At 41.4% G+C, this 18,629-nt stretch overlaps 1 protein-coding gene across 9 annotated transcripts in view; it reads right to left on the bottom strand.

Annotated features, from left to right (window-relative positions):
* Positions 1 to 17,804, bottom strand: part of SIPA1L1 (signal induced proliferation associated 1 like 1) — a 224,841-nt gene extending 207,037 nt beyond the window's left edge. For all 9 annotated transcript variants that reach the window (XM_064512535.1, XM_064512536.1, XM_064512532.1 and 6 more), the window contains exon 1: positions 17,668 to 17,804. The gene's annotated coding sequence lies outside the window, so the exon portion shown is untranslated. The remainder of the gene's footprint in view (positions 1 to 17,667) is intronic.
* Between the last annotated feature and the right edge of the window lie 825 nt (positions 17,805 to 18,629).

Below are 18,629 nucleotides of genomic sequence, written 5' to 3'. Positions count from 1 at the left end.
GGTTATGTTGAAGAAATACAATATAAACCAACTTAACATGTCACACAATGCAAAAACACACATCAGCACAGTAACTAAAATGAGGTGCGATTCCCCAGTTCAATTTTGAAGGAAAAAAAAACTTCAAAGTGCAGAGAAATATATTGATTAAATCTGTGGCATGAACATGTTTGTTTCATGCCTCCAGCATGAAGCTCAAGTCTGGTTGCAAATTAGAAAATCTACACCATGCTAGGCAATGTAAATAATCCTTTCTGGAAACAGCAATATGGTTTTAAAAAAAAGTATTCAAAGGTGCCTTATGCATTTAGGAATAAAAAAAGCCATTTTTAAAATACACCAGCTCAAACCGTAGGAAAAACTGAGTAACAATGACTGAGTAACTGCCTTGCAGCGCTTGTCAGTGCTTGTCCAACCCTACCTTGAAGGAAGGGACCCTTTACCCAGAGAAGGCTTGGGGGAGGGAAGGGCGGCTGTCTTATTGCTGTCTACACCTACCTAAAGGAAGGTCATGACAAAGACTAAGCTAAACTCATCCTATCATTAAACGTCTCTGAAAAGAAAGGCAACAGAAGTCCCAACGAGGGCAACTGCAACTACATATTAAGATAAAATTTTCCTCAGTGAAGGTAGTCAAATATTGGAACAAGTTTTCCCAAAGAAATTAATGAATCTCTTGGAGATATTCAAAACTCCAGCAGATCAGGGTGTAGCCAACCTGACTTAGGTTGGCCATGCTTTGAGGAGGTTGGATCAGATGACCTCCAGGGGTTCCTTTCAACCTAAATCAGTTTAGGACTCTGAGATCAGCCATCTAAATCTTCATCCCAATTTTTGATGCTGCTTTCTAGTTATTGGAGTTACTGGAACTCATGCCACGTTACTACAGCGCAACAGAGACGGGTATCGACAGAACTCTTGCTTCGTGTGGAATGAGGGAGTTTTTCTAAACCAGTTCTGCATCCTCATAGCTGACAGAACACCATCTAAAATAAAGTAGTAAATTTTACTGTAACTCCTAGTTGCGCTTTACCTACCATTAAAAGTGTAGTCAAGAGAAGACTAATGAACACTGCGGCACACAGAACAGTTCCCTTGAGAAGTACCATTCACACTATGGTACTAAGCTTCTTCAGAAGTGCAGTGACAAAGCAGGTAACTGCCTTCTATGTATTTTTCCCAATTTTCATAGGAAAGGGGATGTTCAATTTCAAAAAAAAAGTATGCATGAAAATTAATTCTTCAAATGCAAATTACAGATCAGGATCATCTCCTCTTACAAAGGATGTGCGTGTCCATGTCCCACAAAGACTGGCCATTTCTCTGTGTACCTTCAGAAGGACTACATCACCTGCTTCTACAGGCAAGCAAGTCGCAATTGATAAGATGTTCTTTAATAGCTTTTCACAAAGCACACTGTATTAGGTAAAGTGCAACATCAGAGAAGTAGACCAAAAAATAAATTTGTCATTCTGTTTAACTATCTAGTGGCGATATCCACTGAGGAGCTCTAGCTTTCACTTGCTAGGCGGCTCACAAAAAGAAAGAGGATGAAAAATCAAATAGTGAAAGACAATTTCTGAATAGTATCCTGAAAAATCTTTCTCTCTGACTCAAAAGGCAGTGTGTTTAAGCAGTGTTCAAAAGAACTTAAAATTGCAACATGTTAAACATCAGAAACAGCTTATAAACATAAGAGTCATCTTAAACACAAGGAAAAAAAATCTGAAAGGGTGACTGAACACTGGAACAGGTTGCTAGAGAGGTTGTGTAATCTTCATCCTTGGAGATATTCAAAACCTGCCTGGACAAGGTCCTGAGCAAACCTGCTGTAGTTGACCCTGTTTTGAGCAGGGAGGTTGGACTAGACAATCTCCAAAGGTCTCCTCACACCTCAATGATTCTGTGTTCTCAGTAACAGAATGTGCCAAGTCAGTGAAGGTAGTAAGCCTCCATAAAACATGAGGGTCTATATGTTCACATCCATCTGCAGAATCCCAGCTATATGTGCATAGTATTTTGTGTTTTTTGCATGTGGCTCTAGGCACTATCATACCATAAACATAGATGAAAGTACTGAAACCCAATAATCAAGCCATGGAAGGACTCCTCAGCTTGTAGAAAATGTAAACAGAGGACACTCCTGTTTAGGAGCACTGCACATGGGAAAAACTAAAAAAACCTGCTTTTATAAGAAAATTTTAAAAAGAAAAAAACAGCAGCTTGTATCTGAAGCCATATCCTTTTCAAGTATTTTGTTAAGTTTCCCACCCAGCACTTTTCAACACAGCGAAGTCGAACATATTCTTCAGCATCCAGGACACTATGTAGGAACCACTGGCATCTCCTATTCAGCTGAAAACTATCCCCAAATTTTATGTGAAATTAAAAAGCTCAGTCACAACCCTAAAAAGTATGTTTCTCCCTTTTCCAAAAGATTTTTAATAAAGGGTCAAAAGATTTTAAAAGACAAGACTAATTCATGTCTTGAAACACAAATAGCAGCTTATGGTAAAATGAGAGGTCATCTACTGGAAGCTTTGAACCTCCTCCTGAAGCCGTTTACATATTCGATTTCCAAACCATGTGTACTAAGACAGATGAAAACAGACCATTTTTTATGATGCAATTAAAATATTTTCCCCCTATGCCCCCCCTTTTTTCTAAACATTCTCTGTATACAAAACCAAAAGTCTGTAATCAAAAAGCTTAAAGAGAATTCAAGAAAAAAAATCTGCTTCACTAGGATTGAACCATTTTTTCCCTTTACAGAATTAGAAATGGGACTTGTTTTTGGCATAGCATTAAGAACAGATGATGAACAAAATGAAGATAAATGTAATGAAGATTAGCGTTTACCACATCTAAAAACATACTTCCATAACTTTAGACAATAGTGGTTGTAAAATGCATGCCAAATAACATTTTAATCATTCAAGCTCTGAACAAAAGCAAATAGTATTTTAAGTTATGCATAAAATTAAAAATTAAACTTTTTCAAACACTTGTAAAGTTGTCTGAAAGTCAGTTTTAGATTGAAATCATGGTTTCACAGTTACTAGCAAATCTCTGTACTACCACATCACCCAGCATAATTAATTCGATCCAAATTAGTCTTAGACACATTCTATCAAATGTGCCAGAAAATGATACCAAATTGGTATCTGTTGTGGGAAGATGCATAATATCTAATCCAGTATAAAATTATAGTGGTCTAAATAGAAAATGTCTAATGCAAATAAAGCATGCTGGTACCCGCCCCCAAAAAAAGAACAATTTATACTGGCTCAATACTTTGCATGATGTGGCCACTACACTTTTTACCACGCATTGGGAGTCCTAAAGCCCTACTTGTAGCATCGTTGAACCACAGTGTTTTGGCTTTGTAACATGAACAAAGGTTTGGCTATGTTATTAGATACTCTTCCCACCAAATGATTACAACTCTGTGCTATTTTTCCTCTCTTCTTTTAAACAGCAGAGAAGAGAAAAGCATTATGTGTTGCAGCTCTACAGCCCAACACTCCAGTGCTGATTCGTGCTGAGCAGCTGACAAAGGTGCCGACTTTATGACAGACTGTCACTTGAACTGCAGAACTGTATTATGAAGGCAGCCAAAAAAGAAAAGCTATTATCCCAGAAGATTCATGAATCACTGCAGCCTCGTATTAGGCCTTGGAAATAGTCAGTGCAGGTAATGATACCAGTATCCTCCTCAACTCTTAAAGGATAAAAGAAACAAAGATCTCCAGGCTCAACAGTGACAAGAAGGGAAGAAGCAACTTGCTTCACCCAGACTACACATATGGTGGTTGCTTAGGTGGGGAGGATAAAACAGAGAGGAAAGGTCTAACTCAGTTATTGGGCCTTTGTCACAGAGACAACTGAGGTCAGTATGTAGCTTATTCAAAGACTTTCCCCTTCAGATGGATGATAAACACCTTGCTTTGCCTCTCTAAAAAGGGGTAGATCTCACACTGCAAACCTCTCTTATCGATCCAAAATTTAAAAATAAATCATCAATATTCCCACTTTACCTGCAGCCTTATTCTCCAACATTCAAAAGCATTACAAGTGCAGAAGATGCAACATCTTTTCCAAGTCAGGAAAGCTACTTTAGCATGTCCTCTTCTGATGGACCTCATGCTACAGAAGTCTCCCCCACCATTTATCCAGTGAGACTTAGTGCAATTAGCTCCTGCATCCCTTGAGTAAGCATCAAACGAACCCGCTAGCCTTCTTCAACAATGAGGAAAAAAATGGTGAAACTTTAATTTGTAAAACAAGCAGAAGAAAGAACAAAATCTTTCACATGCTGATCACCTCATCTCCTCTCACCAAAGCCTTGTGAGAACACACTTCCCGGTAAGCACCAGACTGCTCTCCTACTTTCAGAGATGAAAGCATACACGTTTGGTGATGGTGAGTTGGGTCAAGTGAGCAGGAACTGAATTGTGCTCGTATTCCTCTGACAGACCCAGGCGTCTGCAGGGTGAGTCTGGCCTCAGAACATTCACACGTCTCTGCTCGGACAAGATTTTTCTTAAGAGAAACTACTACGAGAAAGGTACTGGTAATCACTACTCCATTTTTTGACAGCAACACAGTTATACTTCATCAGAAAAAGAAAAGACATTTCCGTGGTACAATGTGATTTGTCCTATCAAAAACAGAAAAGAAAACCACACAGGAAACCAAATTTTAAGAGAGGCAATCTTGCCTTAGGTCTATCACCAGAACGTGAAGGTACATTTACAGTGCAATCTCAGCAGTGGTTGCCACATAGTAGTGATGTAGTCTTTAGCTTTAAGCTAAAGAACACTATCCAGGCATTTGCTGGAACTAGGATAAAACTAAAAATGGGGAAAATGCTGTAGTAACCATGTGAGGCACATTCACCATTTCTAGCAAGACAAACTGTCAGCAGAGAGATTTGAGAACAGACTGCACATATCAGTGCAGCCAGACAGTACTTCAAATGTAACTTTAAATACAATTCTTCCCAAGCACAACTTCAGAATCCACACTAGATACTAACCCAGATTTAAAGTAATACTTTAACTTCTATTTCTAATGGCCTTAGATTTGACAATTTCTTAAAAATAAGCATTAACTCATTTTGTGTGTAGTCCATTTCATTCTTCTTGCAATTTTACAGACCATCTCTCTCATTTTATTGCTACAGGTCTAGATGCATGTTTACTAAGATAGAGACAACGAGGCAGGCAACAAAAATCCAAAGCAATTTATTCCATTATTAATTTGTTGCACACCACCTATTATGTTGTGACTATTAATCTTCTGACCTTCATGCTGAGACTACCGGACTAACACCAGAACCAGAAACACTACAGCCACATTAGCACAATGCTGCTTCTGAACTTAATAGTCCTACTGGACAGGAAGGACACACAGCTCATACGCAAGGCTGCGCTACTGCTATTAAACGCTATCCAGATGCAAGCTACAAACTCAGCATAGTCCTGCATTTTGCCACGTAGGCACATTGAGCTACAGCTGTAATAGTACATAAAACAAGGCCAGGGCACAGGTTTGAGCACTAACCTGTAACCCTCCGTGCTACTAAGCTGTCAGCACATTCCCTGGCCTGGTTTTGTTCCAGGCTTGCTAACAAGCCCTCGGACAATGCCGGGCACAGCGCAGGAGACCCCACGGGGCTAGAGACTGCTCCCAGGAAGCAGTAAGGGTTTGTGCTGTGCAGCACCACTCTTCGGAGCCGATAGTGGGCTGTGGACAGCAAGTATGGCTGTAGACACTAGATTGCTTCAGAGGTGGCTCAAGAATCTCCAGTACACTTCTACAACATGTATAAATCAGCCCATAATGAGATAAAATCCAAAGTTCAAGACTTCTATTCTGAACACCACCCCAGATTTCTCGTATTTGTGTTAAACGCCTTGCTCAAAGACATCTGCCCTTCCTCATTTCACAAAGTTGCTGAAGTAAACTAACAAATGAATGCAAGGCACTGATATGACAGTGCCATTAGTTCCCATAAATGGACAAAGTGGAGTGCACTCAATGAAGAACAGCACAATTAACATGAGTCCACACTGCACTGCATTAGCTCTGCAGATGATTCCATATCGTGGCCTAAGACACCAAATGAGGGCTCTGGCCCTTTTCAGGCCATGAAAGCACAGATGCTAATATAAAAATACTTTTCCAGTGTTAGTGTTGTAATTATCCTGCTAAATTCATCTCCCATAACTTTTTTTTCCTCCTCCAATCTAGTTAGGTACTATTTTCTTATACTAAATTGTAAGGCAGAAGGGGGGGGGGGGGGGGAATCGAGTTCCATCCCCAAAGTAATCACTTTCTGCTACAAACAGAAACAATTTGCATAGCTTTTTCCCCCAGGAGCCTCTCAGATGCAGAAAGAGTGCAGATCAGACCATACCAACTTTCCTGGAAGCACCAGTCTGCCCCCAGCCATCCAGCAGCCCGTCATCTTTTCCCTCCTCACGTACAGTCACGAAATCGGGACAAATGTTTTTCATTCACATGACAAGAAAAGGGCCTGAGAAGAGAGTGCTCTTGAGCTGTATACTTCTACCAAAACAGTCTCCCCTGCCTGCAGCTAGATCTCTGACTAATCATACGTCTCCCAGAGAAGAGGGTGACAGATCAGATGATCCATCCTAAAGGGAGAGCTATGGCTTATGGCCACAGTTTAAGCACTCTACAATTACTTTTCTTCACAGGAAAAGACAAGCAACTTTCCAGTACAACTATTCAATAAGATCCGATGACAGCTCAACTTCAGAAGAAGTTTTACTAACACTGCATTTGCTCATTTTAATGACATTAGGACTAATTAACATGGTGATCAACTGAAGGCAGCAGTGGTAATTCAACAGTTCCGTAACAAGTCAGTTCAACTTCTGAACACAGTATGTTCAAATAACATATTGCCTCGATGACCCAGGGTACAGTATTCAAGTGATGAGTCTAACCGAGGTTTCTGTATGTTTCAAAAGCTTTTGGCATCTCAGCTCAAAGGTGATGCCAAAGAGGGGTTATGGCAAGATAGCCACTGCTATTGTCATTCCTAAGCCAGAAACAGTGCAAGAACAGTCACTCAGCACTAAGACAAAACAAAAAAAAAAGCAAGACGATTTTCCCACCTGGCAAGATTGCTTTGAACCTTTAACATGGAAAGGTTTTTGTATCTCCTTTATCAGCAAGAAGAAAACAGTGTAATGCAGACACCAACCACTATTTAAGGGTTTTTTGCATTATAGTGCATACATAATTACTTCATTTTCAAAAGTACTATTAAAAGCTAACATTAAAGTATTTTAGCTGCAAGCATATGCATGTAACACCCACACACTAGAGCAGAGCCATGAGTTTTTTATTGCCACCTGTAAAATGTTACTGAAACAGTGCAGCACTGCTCCACAAACCCTTTTTCTTTCTCCATGTAAAAGGCAAGTACGAAAGACCATGCAAAATAAGATACACTGTCTACACTATCCTAATAAAACTTACCTGGCACTGGCAGTAAAGTTGTGTCTCTAATTCCCAGCTAAGCTTCAAGCAAGAATTAATTAAAACCTTTAAGCTGTGTTCAAGTGAATACCTGTCTTTGTTTACTAACAGTTTTCACAGGACATCTCCCACTGATGTCGCAAGTAGCTGTAATACAAAGCCAGATCTTAGCTGTGTCTTCTGATAATGCCTGGAGAGAAGCTAGTCATTCTGGAGGTAATTGGGATTCAAATTTAAGAAACTAGTCAAAATTTAATGAACTCGGACTCATTTAAGAGTTGTCCAGATTCTTCTCCCACCTCTCTTCAAATACATCTTCAGCTCTTCTCTCACTTTCCAAGTTAGAATCACGGACATCTGTGGACCCTTCTTTTCTAAATTACAACACTCAGAAAAAGGGAAGAAGGGAGGGTAAAACAAAGAGGATATGAATCACTGTTCATAGTCTCAGCTACAATATTTAAACAACTCAAAACATTTTTTCCGCACTATCTACCAAAATCTAAGCATCAGCCTTGCTTGTCCTGGATGTTTTAACGCAGTCTTAAAGAAAGCTCATCTTTCTGCCAAAAATCTCTCTCCTCTCCACATCAGAGCAACTGACAACTGTACAGGAATTAACATTACAATCACTCACAGTTCCTCTTCATCTGACACCAACCTTTTCTAAATGGTCAGTAATCTAACAACTCCTACTGTGATCAGCCTCTCCAGTTTCCTCCCTGTTCATGCCACTACCCTCCAATCTGTTTCAAACAAAAAACTGACCAAAGCACTACTTTGTTTTAAAACTACACATTAACTCGCTACTTCATCAACTATTTCTTCAAGTTCTGTCCTTGATAAGTCTGATCGCATCTTCCTATTATGCATAACTGAAAGATGAAATGGGAATTTTATCTAAAAATACAAATTCCCTTCTCTGCTCCGCAATCTCTCTCCTTTTATCAATTTGTGAGGCCTGTCTTTTTTACTCCCCAAGTCACTTGATCCTCTGCCTCAAGAGCGTGAGGAAACCTGTCACCTAGAGTTAGACTGCACCAAAATTGGGACTATAAGGCAATTACAAAATATAACTTTGGGTTTTCTGTTTTTAAATAAAGTGTAGATTTGCAAAAACTGAAGAAGAGCAAAAGTCGCCCTCCCCCAGCACTTCAGTTTTCTATCTCTGGGCATTTCTTTTTTTTCCTCCAACATGTACAAGAGGACAGTTTACCTTGCTTATGATTATTTTTCCGGTTGCTGGTTCTGCACAATTGTTATGTTGTTCTGAACTGCATTGACTGTGTTTTCCAATTTCCAGAAGAGATGTATTATATCACTTAGTTAAAGAGCACATTCACAGCATTTACACTCTTGCCCTTGGCAGGCATAAAGTTGTTGGCAGTTTGAGGTAAGTCACTGTATTTAAGATTCAAGAACAAAAAGATACTTCAGCTATGCAAGGATGGCACACCTCAGTTCAGCTGCTCAGGCATGTAGGCACTGACTTGCATACTAAAAAACTGAGATTTAACGATGCCAGCAATCACCCTATAATGACCAACTTCTGCTAAAAATACAACTGATGAGAATCCTTCACAATATTTAATTACTGTTTATTATCATACCTTTGTTTTACTGGAGATGTTGATACAGTAACAACTTTCAAATCTGTTGATAATTTAAAGCACAATACGCATACAAGTAAAATTTGGAATACACAACACACTTGCATGTTCATACCCAAATCTTTTACACTGCCACTTGAGAACAGAATAACCTCTTTTCTATTTCCTAATTTTGTTTAGCATATTAATTAACCTTAAAGTTTTTCTGGCTAGAAGTAAACTACAGTAGTCCAGAATTAAAACAGAAAGTCCTGACAATTTTAATACATAATAAAAATGTAACTCTGCAGGTGTTCTGGCTTTGTCTAGTTAGGGGAGCAGTTGTACAACAAGGCAAGAACTAATTCACAGCTCCCAAATTATCCCATGAAGCTTCTAGCTCAGGGAGAAAGTCTCTCTATCAGGAACTACTCTAGAGTATGGATGGCAGTTCATTTCATTGCACAGAATTCCCCTAAAAAAACACATAACTCAGAATTCCAAAAAAAGCTTTTCATTTTAGAAGGAACAGCATGTTTTAAGACTATGTTTGCATTTTACTTTCATGGATATTTAACAAAGGCATTCAAACAAGGATTCTTCTGTGGTATCTCTGAATGGTACTGCAGTAAATAATACTAGATTGGGGACATCACAGGAATTTCCAGAGTTATGTCAAGTACAGGTCACTAGCAACTGGGCAAGACAAAGCAGAAATCCAAGTGGGACATTTAAGAACTGCCTTCCTGTCAGCATGGCCTTCTTCAACGACTGCAAAGGGTGGGCAGGGGAAAGAGTAATGAGAAAAGCACCCAAGCTGAAGACAAACTAAACAGCTTTTGCATACATACCTCTTTTCTTTTCTCACTTCTAAATGTTTGCTTTAGCAAAAGCTGAGAGAAAGCATCAGGTTTCAGTCTTTATTCAGGCTCCTGTATGATCAATACAGTACAGTCTACTAAGCTATTTTATCATGATTCCTGCAACAAGCTGTTAAATACATTTGCAAAGTAAACAATCTTTGCCAGTGTCATGTCATTCATAAAGATAAAAATTTATTTTCAAGGTATGAGAATGTTAAAACATGACTTTCTTTTGCACAATCACACTGTCATTCAACGTGGATGAAAGTATAAAATACCATTTCAGTCTTCCCAATTTGCACAAAACCAACATACATTGGTAGAAACCTCGACTGCCTCCAGCAGAAGCAGGAAAGGCTCTCTTAAGATTTATTTGGTAGGGTCTAGTATCACCTTCTATTAGGCACATGCAATGATACTTCCACAACAACATCAAACATTTTAATTAAAATATTGGTTTGTAAAGCCTACGGCATACAGGGAAAGATTTAATCTTGGCAATGTTTCTTGTTAACTGGGCAAGACATTCATTTTTAGAACATTAAAGAAATCAGATTGGTAATTCAGAAGATGAGAAGACTTGTCTAGAAAAAAGAATAAAAAGATTTTCAGCTGGTTCAAAGATAAAAATTGCAGTGGTTTTGTGCAACAGTAACATGCTTGCTAAGCCTTCAATTTAAGTTTCATTGTCCACTAATTGTCCATTTCTGAGGTATAGACAAAGTCATGTCACACTTCAGTACTGAAAAAAAGTCTGACTTCTGTCACAAACAATTTCTTCAGCAAGAAGAAATTCATGTTGTGGCCCTGTTCAAAAACAAATGTTCAAGATGTGCACGCTTCCTCTTACACTGGCCTTTCACAGGAAAAAAAGAAAAAGCTTCCTCCCTTTCTTGAGTACTCACAGATAAAGGAAATCAGGTTTCCTGTTACAGGTTTGCAATCTGATAGCCAAAATTAGGGAACTGTGATAAATTGACACAGATGGTAGTGCAAACCAAACAAGAAACCATTTCAAGTCAGTCACAAAAATCCTGCTACCAGGACGTTAATTTTTAAAGGACAGTTTAAACTGCATCAACATTTTGAACAGTACCACACTCCGAAGAAGTTCCCCAGCTACTGTCGCTTAACACAGAGCACAGGATCACCAAGTAAGTGAAGAACAGGATGGGAGTCCAATCTCCTGCTCCTATCACAGCTAACTTCCAAGCAAATCGAGTTGCTCATGGCCTTGTTCAGTTAACTTTTAAAAACTTCCAAGGATGGACACTCCACAGTCTCTCTGGGGCAGCCTGCTCAATGCTTAATCACTCTCCTAATGATTTTTTTGTTGTAATTTGGGTGTACATAAGCTATATTTCTTCTGGAGGAAACTAAACTGGAAATTTCAAATGTGATCCAATCCTTAGTGGTCATAAAGGTCCAAACCAACAAATCACATTTGTGAGGGAAACATCCTATTTAGGAGACCAGACTAAATTCTGTCTGAAGCAGTATTACTGGAATTCTAGCAGCATAGATTTGGGGATCTTACTACCAAACCCTTCACCCAGAGATCCAATTCTGTTTGCCAAATGATTTGCAAGCATAGAGGCCGAGTGACAAAGCCTCACAGATACCACTTCTGAAACTCGGTTAACTTTTTGAAACAGAGAGAAAGCTATAAAACAAAGAACTACAGTCTCTCTTAAAATACAAGTTGTCACAGATCTGCACTAAGTACTTCAGGTGACAGCGTGAAATATACAGAGAGGGGTGATTTTTGCAAGTGCACATGAAGACCAGCAGTTTATTACAAAACAAAGAAACAGATAATATGAAAATACAATTTCAATTATCATCAAAAAGTTTCAAGAGTAGCAAAAACATTCTTGGGATTATGTAACTTTTGATCAAATCAGCAATATACAGATGTTTAAAAATACTTGTTAAATCTTAGAGATGTTTGCATTAACACTAACAAAAAATCCTAAAATATATATCAGAGCTACTGACATGAACAGCTGGCGTATCAGAAGTTCTGCTACCGCAGCAGTTACTTTACAGATATTTATCTGCAACTATAAAAGAAAGAGTTCCATATTAATCCTATTTCACATTACATCAGCATACAGTAAGTCTGTCATCTGAATTCAAAGGTCAAAAGACAATTGATTTAGCTGATGGTGCTGTAAAGTGCCTTTAAAATGCCTTGTGACTTGAGACAAATTTGGAGAGTAGAGCCATGCTACAACAGCAGCCCTCACCGTCCCCTGGAACCCCACCACAGGCTGCACCGAGCCAGCCAGCAAAGCAGGCTGCAGCTGCAAAGGGAGATACTTCTTTAGGTGGAGGAAAGTACCAAGTAAGCATTAAAATTGACAAAATGATACCAACCAAGCATATTGAACATAACCAAGGGCTTCCAAGAAGATTCAAAAAGCAACTTATCCCAAAGCTGCACTCAACTTCTGATCCGTGCTTTACTGCAGCCTGGAATAAGCCTGCTTGCTGGTGGTTAGTTGGTTTTTTTTTTTTTAATTCATTATAACATCAACAATTAGGAGAAACAAGATACCTTTCAGGCTCACCTGGAAATGATTTTATTAAGATAAAAGCCCATATTAACATACCAGTTCAACATCAGCAAGTTTCTCTGAAAACTGTAGAGAAAATGAGGCACTACAAGCTTTAAATAAGTTTTTGAAAAAAGTTACCTCAAAAGGTAAACAAACAAACAAAAATCAACAAATGAAATGAAAACTACCAAAATGTTTCTGAGCAGTGAAGGCAAGCCATAAGGAATCAAAGAACAATCCGATTTTAAAACAAACCTAGTTTGCTAGTGGAATTTAAGTTTTATTTCACAAGCTGTCAAAAATTAAAGTCTTCAAGAACACTTCACTAATATTTAAAAAAACATCCATCTGAAGAAAACACTCTTCCCATTCTACAGACTCTGAGACCAAAGGCAAAAGAGCATTCACCTCAACAAAAAAATTCAAACTACCAGCTTACTGGTGCTTGGGACTGCTCAGTCCTAAGCATTAACCACTACCCGCAGTTACAGCTCTTCTGTATGGATTTATCTTTTTTTAATAACCCACATTCAGAGCAGTTCTATAAAATCCTGCACATTTCGGGAACTTGGTCTCTCTTCAAAATAGACATGCATAAACCGCACATGGAACAAGAAGATCTTGATGCGAAACACCATGACTGCACTGCAGCATCTGAAATGAGATTAAGTACTACAAAGAGACAACTGATTCTGATCAGGATTGATTCTGATCCTACTAATCAAACACAGGTTTGTAAGTGGACCATCTCTTGCAGGTTTAGACCTTTCTAGCAATATTGAGGAATACTCAATCAGTGACCACACAATTCACCAGCTATCTAGACTACGAAAAAGTGTGAGGTCGCCACATTCAAGTGAAGTGTTCTTTAAAGACTACCAGTAAGAAAATAAAAGCTTGTAAATGCTCAGTCTCACTTTACACATAAAAGACATGGTAGAGTACAAATCAGAGTTCAGATAACCCACCTACCAAAAATGTAAGATAAAGAGACCAAGACCTCATACTTAACTTTCCACGTAAAAAGACAGACAGCTAACCATTTTATCTGTGCACTTGTGTTCAAATACACAGTAAAATAACTAAGCAGTTTTAGTGTCTCTGCAACTCCTAAAGGGTTTCCCAAACCTCAGAGTACAAAACCACTAACAAAATCAAACACTGAAGCTGTTGCAGGCCATGGCAGTCTTGTACTGCCAGCTGTTAAAGGACTGAAAAACAGAATTAAGTCAAAAACACTATGCTATTGCCACTCAGCCTCACCAACGGCCATGTTCCTCAGCTTCACAACTGTGCCTTCAGTTAACCACTCCTGGTAAGGCTCCAGACACAGGGAACATTGACAGTCTCTGCTTAATGAAAAACTATCTCATCTCTTACACAGCCATAAAATGCCATTTTAAAAACCATGCAGCTTGATAGCCCTCATTCAAATATTGAGCTGTACTCCGTGAAATCTAACGATTAGACTATTTAAAAGTTCCTATTTAGAGAGGTATGCTTGAAATCAAGGCACCGAAGTCATATCTCTCTGGAAACATAAAATACAGAACAATATAACACTTTCTGCCCTCGCTCACAGAAAGATATTCAACATATTAACTGATTTGGCATATAAAACTAATAAGTCAGACCTAACAGATTTTAGAATATACATACATTCACTGATAAAAGTGACTGACTGCATTTATTATTGACACATGCATGTGGTGACTTACTAACAAAAAGCTAAACCAACAGGTTTCAGAATCTTCCATCTTTTAGAAAACCAGGAGAAAAAAAAATACAGACAATTTCCCATAAACAACCTAAAAATTCATTGCATATTAATACCAAGGAATTACATGAAAGCAATCTCACTTCAGCAAAAGAAATGCTAGAATAGTAAAAGTCCAATCTATAAAACAATGAAAAATACTGTATCTTATGGACTGGAAGAAAATCCACTCCTATGAAAGTGAACAAAACAATCTAAAGACTGATAAAGAAGCAGACAAAGCAAAATACAAAAGATATTCAAAGATAATGAAATCAAACTTTATCAACTTTTTAATAATCAACTTTTTAATATTGAAATTAAGGAGCTGCTGAGCAATAAAAGGAGTCTGGGGGGAAACTAAGAAAAATCAAGGAACCAACAGATCAAAACAGCTTGCCAACAAGCCAACATGTAGATTCAATGAGAACAAATTTAAACCTCTGAAAATGTCAGCATTAGGGAAACCAACTTGTGTGACCGAAATTTTGATGAGGCAAGAATATAACTGCTTCTTCACTCCAGTAGGGTATCCAGGATTTCTAACCAGTAGTAGTAAGAATTGAATAGTTAGCAGCAGCCCCTTGCTGAAAGGATTAAGCTACTGATACGGAGAAAACTGCTCTTTTTTTCTTCTCTACAATAGGCATGCTACAGGACAAAACAGAAAGCAGAACAGAAAAGAAATTCAAATGGGCCTCAACCCTTTCTCTGACTAGCCTAGCTCATTTTCCCAACGTATTTCCAAAGTTATCTTCCTTTACTGGAAGAATGTGATCTCACTAAAAATTAAACTAACCAATAGGCTTTCAAAGGAGAACAAAACCTGTATTAACTGTTTGAAGAACATAAAATATTCTCACCTTAGAAATAAAATGTTTATAAGAGTGGAATTAATAATTCTGAACACGAATGGAAAAACTTAAGGAACATGCTTGAGACACATTTACAAAACTGAGGAGACAAGAGCTACACACAAAGTTTTTGAGGTAGTAGCAGAACACTTGTAAGATGATTAAAAAAAGCACTTTGAAAACCTGAAAAGGGAAGTCACATTTGGATGTAGTTTTAGAACAACAGCTATCCAAAAGTTAATCCCAAACCTTAATCATCAAAGCACGTGAAATAAATACCAGAGGGGAAAAACACTCAAACGCTGGCACGAACCATGCATGAGTGAAGTGTCAATCAAACATTATAGAAGAAGTTTGAGTTACATATTTCCATACTGAATTTCGATTCCCTATTGCAGCTCTTCCCTTTTACAGTTCTGCATCAGAGCCTGCCTCCACACCTGCAAGTCTTAGTCAACCAACTTTTTGCAACCTTACAATAAAGTCACAGTTGACGCCCCACTTTGCTTCTCATGTTATGATCTAAAAAGTTCTCTGAACCACAGCTGAGAGCAAAGTGTGCATATCCCAAGAAGTTATGCTAGAACTAAGCACCTTATTAGTGCAGTAACACCTTCTTTGTGCACTGTTGAGCAACTCAGGGCACATCCTTTAATCAACTGGCCACAAGTCAGCCCTGCTAAAGGGAAGAGCTCTTCTGCTCCTAGTTACCCACCAATAAACAGGAGACAGCCTATTTACATAAAACATTCAATCATGAAAGTTGTTTTTAAACTTCACCTAAGTAGAACATGCAACATGTTTTCGTAAGTGTATAAAAAAAATCCTCAAATTCCCACAGTGTTTCTGGATTAGTGATTGGCATGACATCTGACAACCTAAGGCACAAAAGCCTTAGCAGTGAAACACAACTTCTCAATCTGTTACAGCTGTCATTAAATTCTACCTTAGCACTTTCACCTTTCTTTCCCACCACTCCATCTGAAGGGAGACAGAGGTTGGCTTAACCCTACCTTCCACATAAATAGTGGCTAGACTTCCCATCAGAGAATATACAGATGCACATTATCTGGTTAGCACTTACACTGACAACAGGCAAGAACCATGGGGGGGGGGGGGGGGAACTGTTTTCCCATCTATAAAACTGCTTTAAGCCTTTAATTTTAAGGATGCTAATGCTTAATTCCCACAATTAAGGGGGGAAAGAAAAGGACCTCAATCAGAACTCCACCACCAAAAGACTGCTTTCTAAAGAAAGTGCCAGTCTTAGTTCATCCGTGCCAATCTGGAACCTAATGCAATCTGACACCTTTACCCTGGAAACAAATTTGCATTGTATTATCAGCGAAGGCTCCATGCTCGCAGATGCACTTAGCTCAGCATGAGGTAAAGGGCTCACTAAAACAGTATTGCTAAAATGTTAAATGCATGCGATATTTTTAAAAGACAATTTGTAAGTAGCATTCCTGAACAGGAACACACAGACATTTTCGGGATTAAGAACCATGCCTCCTCCATCTAAAACATACTGATGCTGTAGCCAAGGTTACACAAGGAGATCTTCATTTAAGTTGAGCAATTCCCATTTTGTCTCACTGCTTTACCAGACACGAACGGGTGAACTCCTCGTTAAATGAGCTGAATCTGCATCGCAGTCGTTCCGTGCACATATTACATTTATTTTTAAATACAGCACGAGAAAACTAGCGCCAAGACTTCATGAAATATAAAATGGGGGAAGAGCAAACAAACTCAGCTGAGGAAGGTTATCTCTTCTCCTCCGCCCTCCCCAGCACCTCCTCCTCCCTCTCCCTCAGACCCAGCTTCAGGCATTCCCTGTTCTTCACTTTTCCAGACTCCCAGGGAAGAAGCGAACCACCCCCGAGCATTTCGCTCCCCCTCAGGAGCCCAGCGCCGAGCCTCCCCGCCGCCGCTGCCTCGGCATGACCCAACCGGTGTCACCGCCGTGGTCTCAGCACCGGCTCGAGGCGCGCACAAAACGACTGCACCCCCGCTGGCTGCAAAAGGAGCCAAACAAATAAATGAGTGAACGCGAAGTCAAACTCACAGCGCCCAATAAGTTATGCATTAAGTCCCGAAGTCACGCAGCGCGCCGCTGCCGGGCGGGCGGCAGCGCGTCCCCGGCCCCGGAGGACCCGCAGGGTGCTCCGAGCCGCGGCGGCCCGCGCCGCCCGCGCTGCCCTTTCTGGGGACAAAACACGCAAATACGGAACATCCCACCCCACCCCACCCCACCCAGCGCAGCGCAGCGCCCGGCGGCTGCGGGCGGCCGGACCCCGCGCCCTGCCCGCCCCGCCGGCTCTCCGGAGCGGGGCGCCGCGGCGGGAGGGGGAACCCCCCTCGCCCCGGGGCTGCGCCGCCGCCCGGGGCGGCCGCCGGACCCCGCCGCCGCGCAGCGCCGGGGCTGCGGGGGTGGGTCGCTCCCGCCCGCGCGGGCAGCGGCAGCGCGGAGGAGTGGGCCGCTGGTCCGCCCGCCCGCCCGGCTCGGCGCTCCCGCTCCCAACTCACCCAACAAAGTTGCGGCCGCCCGCGGCGCGGCTCGGCTAAACGCGGCGCTGCTGCTGCCCGCGCCCGGGATGAGCTCACCCCGCCGCCCGCCCCGCTCCGCCCGCCGCCGCCGCAGCTCTCGCGAGAGCGGCTGCCCCGCGCCCGCCCGCTCTCCGAGGGGGCGGGGAGCGGCCCCCGCGCGTCGCTCTGGCAACGGGCAAGCGCCGGGCCTAGCGGGCGGCCGCGGCCTGCGCCGAGCGCAGGGCTCGCCCGCCTACGCGTCCGCCGCGGTCGGGAGCCGCCTCGCCTCGGCCCCTGCCCTGCCCTCCGGCGCGGCGCGGCCCGGCCCGTTGGGGCCGCTCTGAGTTTCCAGGCGCGGAGCTGCCCCAGGCGGCTGCGCTGAGGCGCGTGTCGGCAGCCGGTGCCCCCCGGGGAGCCGCGGCCGCGCACGCGGGGCTGGAGCGCTGGTGGCGCTGGCGCTGGGCTCCTCCAACCCGCCGGTTTATTCGGTGAGGTTTGATGCCACCTCTGTCATGGCCGCAGCCGAAAGCAAGGTGACCGGCTCAAGGTCACAGAGGTCCCAGAACAGCAAGGGCTCATTTCAGATCTCAGGCTTCCCCCCCCCACCACCCCGATTTTCTTTTTCTTTCTCTCTTTTTTTTTTGATCATTACAGCACATTCCAGCCTTCTGGGGCACGCAGGGAGCAGGGATGGACCCACAGACAAAACCTCCCAGCGCTATACAGACAGCATTACGTCAAGCTCTTTTGCTGCCACTCAAATGAAATTGTGTTGAATATCTAGTGGGAGGATTCAGGTAACGAGTTAATGACACAGGTGGGCGTGTGAGAAAAATCAACGTACATCAGCGTCACCTCCTTTTCTGCAGGAAAGCTATTCCCATTTCATATGGCCAGAGCTTTGAACGTGGTCAGCTGTAGGTGACCCTTTCTGGCTCCTCCAGGGACTGTCATTACCATCC

This window comes from Dromaius novaehollandiae, chromosome 5, assembly GCF_036370855.1.
Source record: "Dromaius novaehollandiae isolate bDroNov1 chromosome 5, bDroNov1.hap1, whole genome shotgun sequence".
Classification (NCBI taxonomy): Eukaryota; Metazoa; Chordata; class Aves; order Casuariiformes; family Dromaiidae; genus Dromaius; species Dromaius novaehollandiae.
The sequence above is the reverse complement of the archived record's forward strand: the minus strand, read 5'-3'. Positions and strand labels throughout refer to the sequence as shown.